Source organism: Triturus cristatus, chromosome 4_2 (assembly GCF_964204655.1).
Source record: "Triturus cristatus chromosome 4_2, aTriCri1.1, whole genome shotgun sequence".
Classification (NCBI taxonomy): Eukaryota; Metazoa; Chordata; class Amphibia; order Caudata; family Salamandridae; genus Triturus; species Triturus cristatus.
This window is the reverse complement of record NC_140586.1, coordinates 831505808-831524986: the sequence shown is the minus strand read 5'-3', so window position 1 is coordinate 831524986 and position 19179 is coordinate 831505808. Positions and strand designations below refer to the sequence as shown.

At 51.1% G+C, this 19179-nt stretch overlaps 1 protein-coding gene across 2 annotated transcripts in view; it reads left to right on the top strand.

Moving 5' to 3' along the window:
- KIF2C (kinesin family member 2C) overlaps positions 1-19179 on the top strand; it is a 1365901-nt gene that overhangs the window by 820825 nt on the left and 525897 nt on the right. The gene's annotated exons all lie outside the window — the stretch shown is intronic.

The window sequence follows — 19179 nt, the reverse complement described above, 5'->3', positions numbered from 1 at the left end:
TCCCGTTTTATACAGGTAGTGTTGTTTAACACTGTCAAGGACAGGTTCTTTCTTTGTGAAACCTACCGGGGCTAAGTGCCAGATGTATAGGTGGTTTTCTGAAGGGGAGTTCCATACTCAAATCTTTTTTTCAGATGGTAAGCGGGGTTACCCATGTACCTGCTCCTGGGGGGAGCATTTTTCAGTATGTATGTGTGTGTGTGTGTGTGTGTGTGTGTGTGTGTGTGTGTGTGTGTGTGTGTGTGTGTGTGTGTGTGTGTATATATGTATAATATATTTGGTTGTCCTCAACCAAGGAGCCCACACAGGTAAGTATGCTAGTACATGTGTTGGCTGCAGCGTGAACAGAGGAAAACCCACAACAGTTCTCCAAAGCCGATGCGTTTCGGGCCCCTTCCCTTTATCATAGGCTTGTAATCACCATGCACTGCCAAAATGCGCCCATATTTCAACCTGTCACCTAGTGGGTGTGGCTGCTTGCACAGCCTCTTGGTACTAGTAGTGCTAACTTTGTGCATTTCTCAAGTGAGATGGCGTGCATGCGGTCAAAGTTATTAACATCCACTGTGGGTTGCTGTAACACTTTACTGCTGCTGCTTACAGTCTCCAATCACATCGCCTGTCCTTTTGCTGGCAGTCACCATCTGAAAGAAACACGTTAGTTAGATTCCTCACCTTAGAATATCCCCAGGCGTCAGACTGGATCCGGAAGATTTTTCGTCAGCAATACCCCTTGCGCGTCGCTAGGCGTCGTCTGCGGCTCCGCGTCCGTCGGCGTCGTGCGCCGGAATGACGTCGTCTGAGTACTTAGACGCCGCCCTCGCGCGCTGACGTCAGTTCTTCTTTTTTCCGCGCCAGTAAGCGCAGATCCGGGAGAGCTACCCCTTTAGTCAATATTTGACTAACTTTTTGATCCTGTCAATCTACTCCGGTGCCGGTAGGATGCCTGGTTTTAAAGCCTGTGCTGACTGTAACCGCCTGATGTCGGTTACGGACCATCACCGCCGGTGCCTGTACTGCTTGGGCCTCGACCACGACGCAGAGTCGTGCTCGGACTGTAAGGCCCTGACCTCGAAGGCTAGACGGGAGCGGTCCCGTAAGCTTCTCGAGATTCGCCACGCGGCTCCGCGCGCCTCTCGATCCCGGTCCAGGAGGAGGTCCGAGGATCGGTCGCGGAGCCGCAGCCGACGTCACCATCGGTCGTCGGGATCCAAGTCTTCGGGTAAGTCGAAGCATTCGAAGAAGTCCAAGAGGCGACATCGCTCTTCGGACTCCCCTCGCCGGTCGCGCGACTCGGCCGAGGGTCAGGGTGGTTCCACCCCCGCGGCTCCGGCAGAGCCGCAGGCGCCGCGCACGTCCCCATACCCTCCGGTCCCTGGGACTAACGCGACACCGGCGGAAGTCAGTGCCTTCCTCTCGGCCATGAGGAACCTGGCTCCGCCGTCGGCGCCCGCTGGTGCGCCTTCGGGCCCCGCGGACCCGACTGGGCTGCCTTGCCTGCCGGTGTCTCCGGCCCCGGCGCCATTGACGGCTCCGGCCTCGACGCCGCAAGCGCCCGAGGGACCCGTTCTCGAGTCCCCGTCGACCTCGTCACGCCTCCTCCGCCGGCGTCGACACCGGTACCACCCCCGACGCCAACGTCGACTCCGCTAGACGTCGTGCCCCAGTTCAGTCCCGCTCCGGCCCGGCGTCGATGGACGCCGAGATCGACGCCGCTAGAGACACATTTTGTCTACCGCCCGGCTCCGTTACTTTCTCCTCTACACCAGGAGTCGGATGATGGGGACTACTGGGAGGGATCCGAGGATCCTATGGCCGCTCAGGCCCAACTGTCCCAGGACTGGGCAGATGAACTGGGGGAGGCCAGTGGTCTGGATACCTCGCCAGACACTGGATTCATCTCTCCTCCGACTGTGGCTTCGGAGGAGGGTGCTGCTTTTTCCGTGGTGCTACGCAAGGCGGCCGCAGCCCTTGGGCTCGAGCTACCTGCCGTGGCTGTGAGGACGAACGTCCTCACTGAGGTGCTTCAGTCCGCAGCAAGCTCCACTGAGCCTCTGCTCCCGTTCAATGAGGCCCTCACTGACGTTCTACAGGGCACCTGGTCCAAGCCCTCCACAGTTCCTCCTGTGGACAGGAACGTCGCCAGGCGCCACAGCCCTGCTCTGGGCGACCCCAGTTTTCTGTCCCAACACCCTACCCCTGAGAGCCTGGTTATCCAGGCCTCCACCTCCCAATCCTCTTTCCCGACCGCCCCGCTGGACCGGGATTCCAAGAGACTAGAGCAGTTTGGCAAGAAGCTGTTCTCTTCCCTTAGTTTGGGCCTGCGGTCTTTGAACACCGCTTGTCTCTTGGACCGTTATTCCCACTCTCTGTGGGATGCGGTGGAGGACGCGCTGCCCCTGTGTCCGGAGGAGGTCCGGACACGACTTACCCAGGCTCTGGCCGATGGGAGGGATGCCGCACGACATGCTATAAGATGTGGGCTTGACACCACGGACTCGCTGGGTAGGGCCATTTCTACCTCAGTGGCGCTTCGACGTCACGCCTGGCTGCGGTCCACGTCATTTTCGGGTGATGTCCAGAGCTCTCTCATGGACATGCCCTTTGATGGCACTCGCCTTTTTGGCGAGAAAGCGGACAGTGTGCTGAATCGCTTTAAGGACTCCCGGGCTACGGCCAAGTCCTTGGGCCTCTCGGCCCCGCGGTCGCAAACTTCCGCCTTTCGCCCCTTTCGTGGCCAAGGAAGGGGTGCCTCCTCACGTACGCCTAGCCACCAGCCGCAGAACCAACCTGCGCGCAGTCACGGACGTGGTTTCCGCCGAGGCGGTTCTGGAGGACGACTAGGTCAGTCCACATCCACCCCGGCAGCATCCGCCTCGAAACCTTCCTAGTCCGAGCTTTCAGGCCCATTCCACGCCAGTGGGCGGCAGAGTTCGCCATCACCTGCTCCACTGGCGGTCCATCACATCGGACAGGTGGGTGCTGCAAATCGTCCGAAGGGGCTACTCCCTCCCCTTCGAGACGACCCCTCCAGCCATGCCACCGCAGCACCACCGTATCTCGGGGGATCATTTGAATCTTCTCCACGAGGAAGTTTCCGCCCTCTTGGCCAAGAGGGCCGTCGAGCGCGTTCCGAGTCCAGAAGTAGGTCGTGGTTGTTATTCCCACTACTTTCTGGTTCCCAAGAAGGGCAAAGGGGGCCTACGCCCTATCTTGGACCTCCGGAACGTCAATGCCTTCCTCCGGAAGGAAAGGTTTAAGATGTTGACTTTGGCTCAGGTTCTAGCTGCCCTAGACCCCGGAGACTGGATGGTAGCGTTGGACTTGCAGGACGCATATTTCCACATCCCCGTCCTGCCAGCCCACCGGCGTTACCTGCGGTTCACGGTGGGCCAAGAGCACTTTCAGTTTACCGTGCTCCCCTTCGGCCTCACCAGTGCCCCTCGGGTGTTCACGACAGTGATGGCGGTGGTCGCAGCTCATCTGCACAGATCAGGGGTTCCAGTCTTCCCCTATCTCGACGACTGGTTGTTGAAGGCGGGCTCGCCCCAGGCAGTCGTCTCCCACCTCCAGACTACGGCGGATCTCCTGCATTTGCTGGGGTTTTCCATCAACGTGCCGAAGTCACACCTGAGTCCCTCTCAGAAGCTCCTCTTCATCGGAGCGGTTCTCGATTCGGCGCAGTTCCGGGTCTATCCACCGGAACAGCGGGTCCGGGATATACAGGCCCTGATTCCCATCTTTCGGCCTCTATCCTGGGTTTGGTTGCGGCTTCTGGGGCTGATGGCCTCCTGCATCCTACTAGTGCATCACGCCAGGCGGCGCATGCGGGCTCTGCAGTGGGACCTGAAGTTTCAGTGGGCCCAGCATCACGGCAACCTGTCCGACCATATCTTGATCTCGGAGGGCACTGCACAGCAGTTGCAGTGGTGGCTCACGGACCGCGATTGGGTCATGGGCAGAAGCCTCTCCCTTCCCCAACCGGAGCATGTCTTAGTGACTGATGCGTCCCTCCTGGGATGGGGTGGCCATATGGGAGAGGCGGAGATCAGAGGCCTCTGGTCTCCGGTGGAGTCTCGTCTCCACATCAACCTGTTGGAGTTGAGAGCGATCCGACTTGCACTGAAAGCCTTCCTTCCCTCTGTCCGGGGAAGTGTCGTGCAGGTGTTCACGGACAACACCACCGCCATGTGGTATTGCAACAAACAGGGCGGGGTGGGGTCGTGGTCCCTTTGTCAGGAGGCCCTGCGCCTCTGGACGTGGCTGGAACACCAGGGCGTCACCCTGGTGGTTCAACATCTGGCGGGCTCTCTGAACGCCAGAGCAGACGAACTCAGCCGCCGGTGCATGATGGATCACGAATGGCGTCTGAACTCCGAAGTGGCGCAAGGTCTCTTTCAGTAGTGGAGAGAGCCTTGGTTAGATCTATTCGCCACCGAAGAGAACGCGCAATGTCAGCAGTTCTGCGCGTTGGAATTTCCAAGGCGGCACTCGCTCGGCGACGCTTTTCGTCACGAGTGGAGTTGCGGTCTGTTGTACGCCTTTCCGCCTATACCACTTCTGCCCAGAGTGCTGAAGAAGATCAGGCACGACCGGGCCCAAGTCATCTTGGTGGCTCCGGATTGGGCACGAAGGTACTGGTATCCCGAGCTACTCAGTATGTTGACCGATCCTCCGATACGTCTGCCCCTTCGGGAGGATCTTCTGTCGCAGCAGCAGGGGACGGTCCTCCACCCGAACCTGTCCAGCCTCCACCTCCATGCGTGGAGATTGAGCGGCGACAGTTGATGCCATTTGACTTGCCTCCTGAAGTCTGTGATATCATTCTGGCAGCCAGGCGTCCCTCCACAAAGTCGGTATACGCCTGCCGGTGGAACAAATTTGTGGCATGGTGCACAGCAAAGGCTGTGGATCCCCTTTCAGCCCCTCTTTCTGAGGTTCTCCTCTTTCTTCTTTCTTTGGCCCGGCAGGGCTCTGCCCTGGGCACCCTGAAAGGTTATCTTGCTGCCATCTCTGCCTTCTTCCGGCTTCCTGATCAGCCTTCTCTTTTCAAGTCCCCTGTGGTTACACGCTTTCTAAAAGGCATTACTCACACGTTCCCTCCTGTCCCTTTTGTAATGCCTCAGTGGGACTTAAATCTTGGTCTCACATTTCTAATGTGCGCTCCCTTTGAGCCTCTTCATAATTGTCCTCTTCGTCTGCTGACGCTTAAGACTGCTTTTCTGGTAGCCATCACCTCGGCTAGACGGTGAGTGAGCTCCAGGCTTTATCTTCAAAGCCTCCTTTTCTGTCTGTTCATCCGGACAAGGTTGTCCTTCGGCCTCGTCCCTCCTTTCTTCCGAAAGTGGTGACTCCATTTCATCTTGGGCAGTCTGTCACCTTGCCCACCTTCTTTCCGCCTCCGCATCCTTCCAAAGAGGAAGAGAGGCTCCACCGTCTGGACCCAAAACGTGCGCTCTCCTTTTATTTGGACCGCACAAAGCAGTTCCGGGTGGACGACCAACTTTTTGTTGGATACGTGGGTGCTAAGAAGGGGAAAGCGGTGCACAAACGGACCATCTCTCGGTGGGTCGTTTTGTGCATCAAAATTTGCTACTCCTTGGCAAAAAAGGACCCTCCTGTTGGGCTGCGCGCCCACTCCACTCGGGCCACAGCGGCTACTACTGCTTTGGGACGGGGTGTCCCTTTGCAGGACATCTGTCAGGCGGCGACATGGGCTTCGCTACACACGTTTGCCAGGCATTATTGCCTTGACAGCCAAGTCCGGAGGGATGGCTTCTTTGGCCGTTCTGTCCTCCAGGACTTTCTGGTGTGATCTTGGTTCGCAGACCCACCACCGGGGATGGTATTGCTTGGGTATCTATTCTAAGGTGAGGAATCTAACAAACGTGTTTCTTTCAGATGAACAAGTTACTTACCTTCGGTAACGATGTATCTGTAAGAAACATTAGTTAGTTAGATTCCTCACCGACCCACCCATCCTCCCCGTTCTGCGAACTGACATCTAGGGTTAAGGTTGTCCTTTTCAGGCCCCTAGATTTTATTTTTGGCACCAGTGTCGGTCTTTGCATGGCTCTGCGTTCCTGGCGCGGAAAGCTATGTACAAGAACTGACGTCAGCGCGTGAGGGCAGCGTCTAAGTACTCCGACGTCATTCCGACGCACGACGCCGACGACGGACGCGGAGCCGCAGACGACGACTAGCGACGCGCAAGGGGTATTGCTGACGAAAAATCTTCCGGATCCAGTCTGACGCCTGGGGATATTCTAAGGTGAGGAATCTAACTAATGTTTCTTACAGATACATCGTTACCGAAGGTAAGTAACTTGTTCATTACGGAGTCACCAAGGTCCGTATTTTCACGGCGGGGCTTCCTTGACGGAGATATCACTTCCCACCAAGTTACTGCGGAACTCAACAACGGGTGCCTCCTGGTATCGCGAGGGTAGGACTTGCGTGTTTTACAACAACTCTCATCCAAAATTCAGGAGCACTCACGGATTATCTTATTTTATTTTTGTCAATTTACAGCAGACTCGTTTTGGCATTATGTCTACTTCCGTGCGTTCAAATGCATTAAAAATGTATCTAATTGCTTTACTGGCACAACCGCAGCAGCCAGATCATCCTGTCGACCAACAAGGTCGGGAATTATTCAAATTTATGATGGTCCAGCCATATGACGGATGCCTGTGGGAAATTCAAGCAACAACCAGCGGCTGCAACGAGGGGTAGGTGGTACGCAGCAGTCTGGTAAAGTGGCAGACCATGTGCAAAGAGGTTACTTGCGAAGGCTAGCGTAAAACAGCAATTTTAACATAGATGAGACTGTGAGCAGCATTGCACCCAAACCACCGGAGAATACATTGTGCATTTGGGGCATTTTGAGCCCGTACAAGATTAACATGACTGATATGTGTCAGTTTTTAGGTCTCTCCTAGCATTGCTGCGCAAATGCGTAGCTCGCTTGGCACGATTTATTGTGTAAATGAGCATTTTCAGAAAAGGGGCTTTAAACCCCGCCCCTTATTCCCATTGGCTTGCGTCACAGTTTATGGTAAACGGTGGCCTGCCGTTGCGAATAAACTTTGTGAGATGCCTCCTTTTCACTTTTTTGTCCGGCCAACCTGGACTGGCTCGCCTGCTTTCCTTCTGTCGTGAAGTAGTTTCTTATCTTCAGGGAGGTCCATCAGATAAAGTGCTTCGCCGGACAAAAAGGCGAAAGGAGCCTTCGGAGCTCATCACGCTCCGACGCATGGTTGCTCGCCAAAGTTTATTGGTGAAGTTAAGAACAATATCCTAACCTCTTGAAAGCACATTTGAGAACACACCAACACTTTCAGATATTGTGGTGTTGTGAGTCTCTTAACAGTCACATGTTCACAAGTAATCCTACTATTTATGGGGTCCTGTTTGTTGGAGGCGCACAAATAAGGTATTTACAGATCTGCTTATAATTGAGGATCCATGCCAGAAAGTAATCTCATCTTATTGTCTTTTTTTTTTAACTTTTTATTTTTGCATTTTAAAGACAACATACAGCTTTGGTCAAATCTTATTTTCTGGCCTTTTTCCGCCCCTGTTGTTGTGCAGCACAGCTTGGTCATTAAAAGTGGCTTTGTGCAGAAGTACAATTTTAAATGATTACCTGCCTTTTAATTGCAGACAAGTGCCATAGTTAAGTGTCAGTTCATGGTTTGGCTTTACAGTTTAGGAGGTGATGTTTCCTATCCACGACCACTTCAATGCACCTTAGAACATTTCTCTTCCCGCTTATCCAAGTATCGCGGAATCTCTTGTCCATGTCTGCTTTTAAGACCCTGCACTTCATTGAAGACCCAGATATCGCACAGAGCCAAATCCCCTCCGTTTTCTGTTGCAGCCATACGTTTTTTTTCCCCCCAATATTTTGCCTCACATTTTACAAAGGTTATGGATTAAGCCTCACAACACTGTGATTAGCATGCATGTTCGCCTCTTCATCTAAAAAACCACAGAAACGGGTCATGTCTTTGTTTTAGCAGAACAGGTCAGGACGCCAGGACTGTCCTTGAAAAACTGGTTCTTTCTGGGCAAAATACGGGTCTCCTTCGACTGTCACTTGCCAGTCAGACGCGTAATGCGGGTTACTCCCTATGCACTATTTATCTGCTGAGATAATAACTCAGTTTATTTATGTTATCATTTTCAGCACCGCGCTTGGATTATTTATTTTTTCAAAGCGGGGGCTTCTCGACGTTTTTTTATTTGGGGTGGTGGTGGTAGGGGAGGTGATGGTGGTGGCTGCTGGGTGGGCTGTCGGGAGGAAAAATGACTCTGGAGTCCATCATGGCGTGCTGCCTGAGCGAGGAGGCGAAGGAATCCCGGCGAATAAACAACAAGATCAAACGCCAGCGCCGCAGGGACAAGCGGGATGCCCGCCGGGAGCTGAAGCTGATGCTGCTGGGTAAGTGCCTGCTCCGCCTAGCCCCAGATCCAACATGTTTTGTTCCCAGGTCCATTCCTCAGCCATGCCGGCCACTTCTCAATCCCCTATCCCCGCTCCCTTTGCTGAATTTTAAACCATGGTAATAAAAATGCTTAAACATCACACTTGAGGGCTAGTGATTTATGTGTTTCTTTCACAATACTGCCTTGCTGTCTTAGCCAGCGGGAGGGGAGGGGGCGCGGCTGGCATAGTCCTCGACCGAGGGCACACAGTACGTGTGGGTACTGGCTCTTGTGTAAATGCCTGGGCAGAGCAGGGTCGTAAAGTAAGGTATGTGTGCATGTGTTTTTTTGCACACATCCCTGTGTGCGCGATGCTTTTGGTACGCCTCAGGGCGTTTTTTAGCCATTCGCTCTGAATAGGGAGTGGTGCTGCTGTGTGTCTGTGTTGGTATCTTTCAGTTTTCATTGCATACAAAGCGATACTTGCTCTCTGTTCCTGTCTTTCTCTCTTCCTGCATTTTTCTCTATTCCTGTCTTTTTCTCTCTGTTCCCGTCTTTCGCTCTCTGTTTCGGTTTCTCGCTCGCTCTCTTTCTTTCTTTCTCTCTCGCTATGTTCCGGTCTCTCTCTCTCTCTCTCTCTCTCTCTCTCTACCTCTCTACCTCTCTCTCTCTCTCTACCTCTCTCTCTCTACCTCTCTCTCTCTCTACCTCTCTCTCTCTCTCTCTACCTCTCTCTCTCTCTCTCTCTCTCTCTCTCTCTCTGTCTACCTCTCTCTCTCTCTGTCTACCACTCTCTCTCTCTGTCTACCACTCTCTCTCTCTGTCTACCACTCTCTCTCTCTGTCTACCACTCTCTCTCTCTGTCTACCTCTCTCTCTCTCTGTCTACCTCTCTCTCTCTCTGTCTACCTCTCTCTCTGTCTACCTCTCTCTCCCTCTCTCTCTCTCTCTCTCTCTCTCTCTGTCTATCTCTCTCTCTCTGTCTACCCCTCTCTCTCTCTGTCTACCTCTCTCTCTCTCTCTCTCTCTCTCTCTCTGTCTACCTCTCTCTCTCTCTGTCTACCTCTCTCTCTCTCTCTCTCTCTCTCTCTCTCTCTCTCTCTCTCTCTGTCTACCTCTCTCTCTCTCTCTCTCTCGCGCTATGTTCCGGTCTATATCTCTTTCTCGGTCTTTCTCTCTCTCTCTCTCTCTATGTCTCGCTCTCGGTGTCTCGCTCTCGGTGTCTCGCTCTCTCTTTCTGTTCCTGTCTCTTTTTCTTTCTTCCTGAGTCTTTTCCGCGCTTTCCCCTTTTTGCACCGGTCATCTGTTCCTGTCCTGCCTTTTTCTCTCTGTTCCTGCCTTTTTCTCTCTCTGTTCGTCTTTCTCTCTTCCTGTGTCTTTTCCGCGCTTTCTCTTTTTGCACAGGTCATCTCTGTTCCTGTCTTTCTCTGTTCCTGTCTTTCTCTGTTCCTGTCTTTCTCTGTTCCTGTCTTTCTCTGTTCCTATCTTTCTCTCTCTTTGTTCCTGTCTGTTTTTCTCTCTACATGTGTCTTTTCCGCGCTTTCTCTTTTTGCCGGCTTCCATATACCCCGGGGAGCTTTGGACAGAGGCACCGGTCGTCGACCTTCAAAAACCGGCCTCCAGTGACCAAGACTCCACCCCACCCCACTCACACCCCGCTTGCCGGGAAATGCCTGCTGATATAAATAGCCAATCCGTCCTCGGCGATTGTGCCTCATAAGTGTACTCAGATCTTTAGCCTGGAACTGGGTTCGGCCCACAATGTGTAAAGTGTTTTGGCTGCGAACAATGACGTTTACTTAAGTTGTTTCAGTAGCAATCGCTAGTGATGCAGCTGTGGGCAAAGTGGCATGTTATGATCTATAAAATAACAAGCATTGGCATAGCCAATAGGTCTCGCTTTTGGGACCTTATAAGTGTTTAGCCATGCAACACTTGATCTTGTTTAATCTAGGATATTGTGTTGGTTAACTAAACTCTTATAATGTCCCAAAGGCGAGACTTATTGGTTATGCATTGGGGGGCCTTATAGGTGTTTCGAGAGATATTGAGTTTGCCAATGTTTCTAAGCTATGCTGTAGAGAAGTGTGGCTGCTGTGCAGCATGCTGAGAAGTTGTAATTAAAAAGTGTAAGAACCACTGAGTGATGCTGTGGTGTTGAGTGATGCTGTGCTGGCCCGGAGTTATGCTGTGGTGGCATTAAGTGATGTGGTGGTGCGGACTGATGCTGTGGTGCTGCAGAGTGATGCTGTGGTAGCGTATAGTGATGCTGTGGTGTTCCTGAGTGATGGTGTTGTGTGAGACGGGTCTCTATAAGGCTCTGCATTTTTTCCCCTCTGGTAAAAATCTGAAACCTGACACAAGACCACCCTTCACTGCCTTTGCGGTATTGTCAAAGACACTCGTTATAGTTTTTTCACTGTCATCATTTCAGAATCGAAGAATTTAAAATATTCTGTACAACAAAGCCATAGTTGTTGCTTAATCTTACACAACTATCAAGCATTGGCAAAGCCAATAGCCCTGACTTGTGGGCGTAATGTTACTTGTTGTATTATATAGCTGGATGCAATGACAGAAGCAGCAAAATCCAGGCGGGCAGCACACCTCCTGCCTGCAAACCTTGCGCACTCTGATTAATGAGCCGTACATATGCACAGTACACGCTCTCAGCGTGTGCTCTCCACCTGCATGTAAACACGTACATGATTTTTCCATCATATCAATACAAGCGTGCGCTGCACACCCCCTTCAAAGGAAAAAGCTCCCAGTGTCATCGTAAAAACAGAGGTAACGCTGCAGTATGCCGCATTCCTTGTGGTACAACAGACAAAGCTTCCTTTTCTGCGGAGGCAGCAGCCTCCTAGGGCTCATTCCTGCTGATTAAGGAGCTAGCACCCATGCCCTCCCTCACCCCCCACCTCCCCCCTCCCCTCTCCCACCCCAGTGTGTGAAGCCGCCTGACCGTGCCTTCTGTATACGTTGTGTAACGGAAGCCACAATGCAAGCTGCACACTGACCACAAATGACAGGATGGTACTGGACAGACATGGCGGAGACCTGGATGGAGAGGGAGATGGGGTGCAAACTGCTGGAACTGAACCCGCGTGCCACACAATACTGGGGACACATTTACGTGGAGGACTGAACCCCCTATGTGTAATAAATAGTGGGATAAGACCCCCCCCCCCCCCCCCCCCCCAACACAGAGGACAGTTAAAACCAGGAAAATGTTTAAAGGATGGTCCAGCGACCATATAAAAAATGACCAGGTGTACATGCTTCAGAGGAGGCAACATGCCCCTATAGAAGATGGCTGTCCACGCTGGTCAGGAATGGCCGAAACCAAAGGAAGGGATCTGAGAAGTACCGAGAGAAAATTAAACTCACGCTGTACTCCTCTGTAAAAGATCAAAATAGTGTGGGGCGGGTTGCAGTTAGAGAATATGCGCTGACTGTGGGTTTACATACAGGTAGGAATGAGTGCCCCATTAATGACATACCAGCTGGAATGGGACATACCGAGTGGTATAGGACTGCTGTGTACATGACATACATTATGGTATGGGGCGTCTGTGTCGGTAACATGTAGGCTGCTAAAGCCCCTGTAGATGACTTGCGGGAGCGCATGGAATGTGCTTGCAGGTGACATACAAACAGGGATCAGATGTCCCAGTAAATGACAGGCAGACACGCAGCGGGAGAAGACACATATGAATTTCTGTCCTCTCTGTAGATGACGGGTAGGCGGGTCTTTGTAAATGGCACACAGGTTTATATCGGACACCCCAGTCTAAGACATTTAGCCAGGTATAGCTTGTCGCTAAATGACACACAGGGAGGCATGAGAGCTACCTGTAGATGTCACGAGGGCAGACATTAGATGCCTCTGGAAAAGACCTACATGCAGGTATGGGATGTCCCACCAAATAACATACAAGCAGGGACGGGATGTCCCTGTAATGGACATACATACATACATGCAGGCATGGGACTCCTCTGTAATGATCATATATGCAGTGGGTGACCTGCAGGCAGTCATGTGATGTACCAGTGGGTGGCATAGAGGCCGGTATAGGCTGTCCCTAGAGAGAGAAATCCCTTCCAGGGAGTTATCGAAAAGGATTATTAAAATGTGTCTGTACAGGATCCCTGCTGGCAATCGATTCAAGGGGTGAGGAAGTCCCTACTGATGGAGCAATATGTATTGGCTCCAGCCTGGACGATGATGCTTGCCGTCCTTCCAGAGGGGGCATTTACACTAGGTTGGCACTTACAGCCAGACAGAAGATGCATGTTGAAGACAGGTTGGCTAATAAAGAACACCCAGAGATACAGGGTCTACCCAGCATGCATGCCCTTGAAGGGTGTCCATTCACACTAGGTTGGCATGAAGCAAGTACCTTGCAGAAAAAGCTCAGTGGTAGTCAGTTAACTTGTACGGACTCCTTTTGAAATGGGGCCCACTGATAATGGGTTTGTATCAGCGAAGACCTTTACATATTATGCCAATTTATAGCTGGTTGGTATGAAAGTGTGCTAACAGAGGCTGCCCATTATTACTATGTCTTCATGAAAGGAGGCACGTGTACGACATAACTATCAGTTCTACATGATGGATGCAAAGGATGCCCTGCAGCAGGTGCTAATTACAGCATGCTTGCTTGTAGCGATGCCCTAGTAGAGGGCACCTAATGCGCTGGGTTCTAAAGCGAAGATGCCCTTGAAGAGCAGAAGGGCTCATGTGGGAGTAGGCTGGCAAAGGTAAGTCATTGCAGAGAGTGCCATAAATGAAAGCCGCTGTATAGCATGCTTGCTAATACCGGATTCATACTGAGAAAGCTCCCTACAGTTAGTGACAGCTGACTAGAAGTTGGCAAAGTGACGTTTCTGCAGAAGTATCCCGCTGGCACGGTGGTCTTTCTAAGGGCTGCCAAGCAGGGAATACCCACTGATGCTGTATTTAGTATATGAAAGGGTGCCACCTGATGGTAAGGTACCTTGCACAGATGCCACTGCCCCTGGGTGCCCATGCAGTTTACCTGCCAACCTGAGGGCGGACATCCTCTGGAACTCGGGCTCCTGCAGCCACTTCCACATCCGCCTGAAGGTCTCCCGTACGGACTTGAGCTTGCTCCAGGGCTTGGGGTTACGCAGCAGGTCAGACAGAGTGCCCTGGGAGCAGCACAGCACCCTCTGGGCGAAGATGGCCTGCGGGATGCTGTAGCGCTTCAGCTTGGCTGTGATCCTCTGCGCCACTTCCTTGGTGTTGATCTCGTCTAGCTGCGAGGGGCCCCCACCTGGGGGGCCCGAGGAGGAGGGCGGGCGGCAGGAGGCCAAGAGGGATCCGCTGTGAGACTGAGCATGAGAAGAGCAAGAAATCGGGGAGTGAGAAACTAGCTTAGGAGCAAAAACAAATTACAACACAGGGTAGAAGAGCAACAAAATAAATTGAAAGTAGGACAATAATGGCAAGGTGGTGGAAGCAAAATAATGCAAGTAAGCCAATCGGGGAAAGAAAGAGCAGGAAGGACAAACATGAGAATAGAGAGACTCAAAATGAAAGCGTACGATCGACAGAGAAGATTAGGAATGGAAACAGTGAAGGGTAGTGATGGAGACGATAAACAGAGCAAAAGAGAACAAGCAAGACGTGCGGCCGCGACCGGTAGTGAAAGTGCAGAAGTGAAAGTGATTGCGCTCCAGATGGCGCCTCGGGCGGAGGAAAGCTGCATGGCGACTGCGCGCATGCACGCTCACATGCACGCAAGTGCTAGGCCAGCCAGCAGCACTTTGAAAACTCCCATACAAAATGTCTCTCCGTGCAGCGCATGCGCGCTGACTGAGCGAGACCTAAGAATCTGAGCTTGCAAAAGAGAAGTTCGCAGTACAGGCATGGGTGCTCAGGCCATGGTTTGGGGAAGGGACAGGAGAGGTAGCGGGAAGAAGAAAATAGGGTGGAGGTTCAAGCGAATCAGTTATTCCTCATTACTTTGCTTTGATTTTTGCAATTTGATATATTGCGCGTTGCTCTTCCTCCTTAGGCATTTTCAGAATCGGGTATGTTTTGTTTCTGTGGTGTGCGCCCTGCAGTGATCACGAACATGTCTTTTAAGTATGAAGGAATTCATTTCTGTGGGCCCTCGCTCTCTGCTCTTTTTACAGGTCTGTAGTGCCACGCTCGTGTCTGGACACTCGCAATAAGAGTCTGTTTTCCAACAGTGTCTTCCAAATTCAAACACTTGGCACTACAGCTCTGCGACGCTGCCTTCCTGTCTTTAACTGCCTTTCTCTCTCTGTTCCTGTCTTTCTCTCTCTGTTCCTGCCTTTCTCTCTCTGTTCCTGCCTTTCTCTCTCTCTGTTCCTGCCTTTCTCTCGCTCTCTCTCTCTCTCTCTCTCTCTCTCTCTCTCTCTCTCTCTCCTGTACACCTACATCCTTCTGGTGGATCATGGCAGATGGCATATACGGACTGCAGTAGGACCTGAAGTTCCAGTGGGCGCTGCATCAGGGGAATCTTTCCGACTACGTGCAGATCTCGGAAGAAACTGCGCAACTACTGCAGTGGTGGTTAACAAATCCACCTTGGGTCAGAGGCAGATCCCTCTCCAACCAGACCTTACAGTAGTGACAGATGCCTCACTCCTGGGATGGGGAGGCCGTCTGGGAGAGGTGGAGATCAGAGGCGTCTAGTCTCCAGCAGAGTCCGGGCTCATATCACCCTGTTTGAGCTCCGGGCGATCCGCCTGCCACTGAAAACGTTTTTCTCTCACAAAGGAAAGCTAGTGCAGGTGTTCATGGACAACACCACCGCCATGTGCTACTGCAACAAGGGGGGGGGGGGGGGGGGGTCATGGGCCCTATGTCAGGAGGCCCTTCGCCTCTGGACATGGCTGGAACATCAGGGCATGACCCTGGTGGTTCAACACCTGGCAGGGTCTCTGAAGGCCAGAGCGGACAAGCTCAGCTGACTGTGCCTGGTAGATCACGAATGGCGTCTTCACTCAGAGGTGGAGCAAGGTCTTTCAGCAGTGGGGAGAGCCTTGATTAGATCTATTCGCCACCGAAGAAAACACAATGTCCGCAATTCTGCCTGTTGGAGTTTCCAAGGTGGCACTCGCTCAGCGACGCTTTTGTCACGGGTGGAACTGCGGCCTCCTGTATGCTTTTCTGCCTGTACCACTTCTGCTAAGAGTGCTGAAGATCAAGCACGACCAGGCACACATTATTCTTGTGGCTCCAGACTGGGCACAAAGAGTCTGGTACCCAGAGCTCTTGAGCATGGCCATCGATCCTCCACTCAGGCTGCTCCTTCGGGAGGATCTTCTGTCGCAGCAGCAGGGGCTTTCCTCCACCCAAACCTGTCCAGCCTCCACCTCCTTGCGTGGAGATTTAGCGGTGACAGTTAACAGCTTTTGACCTTCCACCCGAAGTCTGTAATGTCATCTTGGCAGCCAGGTGTCCCTCCACTAAAATGGTATACGCCTGCAGATAGAGCAAGTTTGTGGCATGGTGCACATGAAAGGCTGTGGGCCCCCTTTCTGCCCCTCTTTCAGAGGTCCTCTTGTATAAACTTTCTTTGGCCCAGCAGGGCTCTGCTCTGGGCACTCTTATAGGCTATCTCGCAGCTATCTCTGCTTTTCTTGGACTGCCCGATTAGCCTTCCTTCTTCAAGAGCCCTATTGTAAATAGATTTTTTACAGGCATTACTCATCACTGTCCTCCATCTCCTTTCATAATGCCCCAATGGGACTTGAATCTTGTTCTTACTTATCGCATGTGTGCTCCCTTCGAGCCCCTTCATAACTGTCCTCTCAGGCTCCTCACTTTGAAAACAGCCTTCTTTGTTGCCATCACTTCTGATAGCGGGTGAGTGAGCTTCAAGCTTTCTTCCAAGCCCCTTTCTTCTCTCTGCATCTGGACATAGTGGTGCTTTGAATGAGGCCCTCGTTCCTTCCAAAAGTGGTTACACCTTTTCACATTGGACAAACCGTTACTTTGCCCATCTTCGCACCCTTTCAAGGTGGAGGAGAAACTCCATCGCCTGACCCCCAAACGTACGCTGTCCTTCTTCGTTGACCGCACAAAAGATTGTCATTAGATATGTAGTTGCCAAGAGAGGTCGGGCTGTTCAAAAGTGTACCAGCTCTTGATGGGTTGTCCTTTGTATCAAAATCGGTTACACTTTGGCGAAAAAGGAACCGCCAGTGGGGCTGCAGGCTCTCTACTAGAGCTAAGGCAGCCACCACTGTGCTTACACGTGGAGTTCCACTCCTCGACAACTGTCAGGCAGCCACGTGGGCATGTTTTTACACGTTTACCAGACATTGCCTGGTCAGTCAAGTCCGGAGGGATGGCTATTTTGCCAGTTCGGTCTGCCAGGATTTTCCGGTGTGAACTTAGTTTGCAGACCCTCCTCCGGTGTTGGTATGGCCGGGGTATCCATTCTAAGGTAAGGCATCTAGAACTGTCTTTCAGATGAACAAGTTACTTACCTTCGATAATGATGTAAGAGACGTAGGTTAGGTATAGATTCCTTACCGCCCCACCAATCCTCCCTGCTCTGCGAACTGACTTCTAGGGATAGGGACTCCCTTACAGGGCCCTAGTTGTGTCGCACCAGTGGTCGGTGTCTTGCATGGCTCTGCGCTTCTGGAGTGGAAAGTCATGTCAGAATTGACATTTGCGTGCAGGGGCGGCATCTAAGTAGGCACTTCGACGTCATCCCGGCAACCACGGCGGAGTCGACCGACGCCACCTACTGCTGAGGCGAAAAAAATCTCCGGATCCAAGTCTGACACCTGGGGGAAATTCTAAGCTAAGGAATCTTCAACTAACCTACGTCTCTTTCAGATACATCGTTACCGAAGGTAAGTAACTTGTTCTTTTACTATTTTTTGGCACACTGTTTCCACAGCCAGTTTCTGTGATGGATCCACATGTTAGTGCGGAATCTGGTCAGAGATAAAATTGATGTCAGTGCATCAGATGGCGTCTTATATGGACACCGGTGGTGTCACTGACGTGGTCTTTGTCGATACGGAGTCGTGCAACGCCACCTACTGACACGCAGAGGTGCTTCTGAAAAATGTCTGGATCCAGTCTGGTCCCTGCTGAGAATTCAGTAGTTTAGGAATCTGCGGCTAGACGGTCTCTACCAGATAATGTATTACCGAAGGTAAGTAACTTGTTCTTCGCAGCTGGTTCAGCCAAATATCCAGAGGTGGCGCTTTGTGTTTTTGGGTGGTATTCACTGAAATCCTTACACTTGACTTGCATACCTCTTGTTCTGGTTTTAATTGTCGTATTGATCGTTTATTTATTAAATACTCTTTCCCAAACTTTTGTGAGATCCTTTTGTGATGTTTGCACTGTTACTGTTTGAAGTGTTGCACAAATACTTTTTATAGTGCCTCAGATTTAAACCAGACTGCTCTGTGCCAAGCTACCCGAGGGTTGAGTACAAGTTAATTCAGGGTTTGCTTGTGACTTCACCCTGAAGAGCATTGTGGTTTCTGCTTGAGTAGGGTTTTACCCCTTCAACCAGAAACCCAATTTCTTACAATGATCTTTTGCCATAGAAGGCAAATAATATACATCTGACACTGGCCTTTCAGGCATCTTCGTTAAATTCATCAGAAAGCCTCGCTCTCTTCCCATGGTGCCAATTGAATTGAAACTGGGTTCTTGGTGTAAGATCACTAGTCTCAGTGCTGCACGCTAGGATAACAGAGGTCCATCGGCAGCAATGGTGACAGCACAGTGGTATTTTTGTTCTCTTAAATCGGAATCCTGGCCTATCCCTTTTCTTCTTTGAAAAGGGAATAAGGAGAAGCTTTGTGGAGCAGTAATGCTGTTTAAATCCATTTAATTTTTTTACTTTTACCTTTTGTCTTTCTTTTGAAAAATTAAAACGTGCCAAGCAAATGTTTTCCTAAGAAGTCTTTCATTGGTTTATGTGGATAGTTCTTTCTGTTTTGAGTGATCCCATGTCTGGTCGGGGCTATTCTCTTCCTTAATGAAGATCTGGTGTTGTACAAACGTTTCTTTGCCTTATGGCTATTGATTGTGAACTTTTGTGTTTACATCTGTTGTCTTGTAAAAATAGATGCACCTAAGTACTGCATGCTATTTCGCTCTCTGTAGCCTGCCTAATCTAGAGACTGTCATTGTAGCTCAGTTTGAATGATGTCAATCTCGTGTTCTTGTTGTCTGTCCCACAAAATACAAAAGGTCCGCACCTGAATGCATTGGTCAGGAATATCACAAAGATTCACAAAGTTATTTTTGTCTATCCCGATATGAGATTCCAGAGAAAAGGAATCTCCCACTTTACCATTCTCTACCCAAAATGTAGCGGCCAGATAGAGTTTGGCACCAGAGGTCTTCAGGACATGCAGTTTAAGCATAACAGATTCTTGGTTTTAGCACTTTTCAGAAGTAAAGTCTTGGTCTGGTTTCGCTCTCATCTTCAGGATTTGATTTGGGTATGCTGTTTAGTTCTGCTGAGGGAAGGTGCATATTAAGGCTCTGGATTACAGTCCACAAAGGCAGTTTCATGTAGTGAGTGAGTACAGACGAGCATGCATAATAGTAAAATGCACCAGTGCTCACATTTTGTTTGTAGTGCTTCTCCAATATACTTTTCAAGATTAAAATAAAGCATTCTCCATTTCCTGCCACGTTCCGTTCTCGTTTTTAATCCAAACGAAAGTTGAATTGATTCTCAGGGAATTCTATAGCATTGATGAA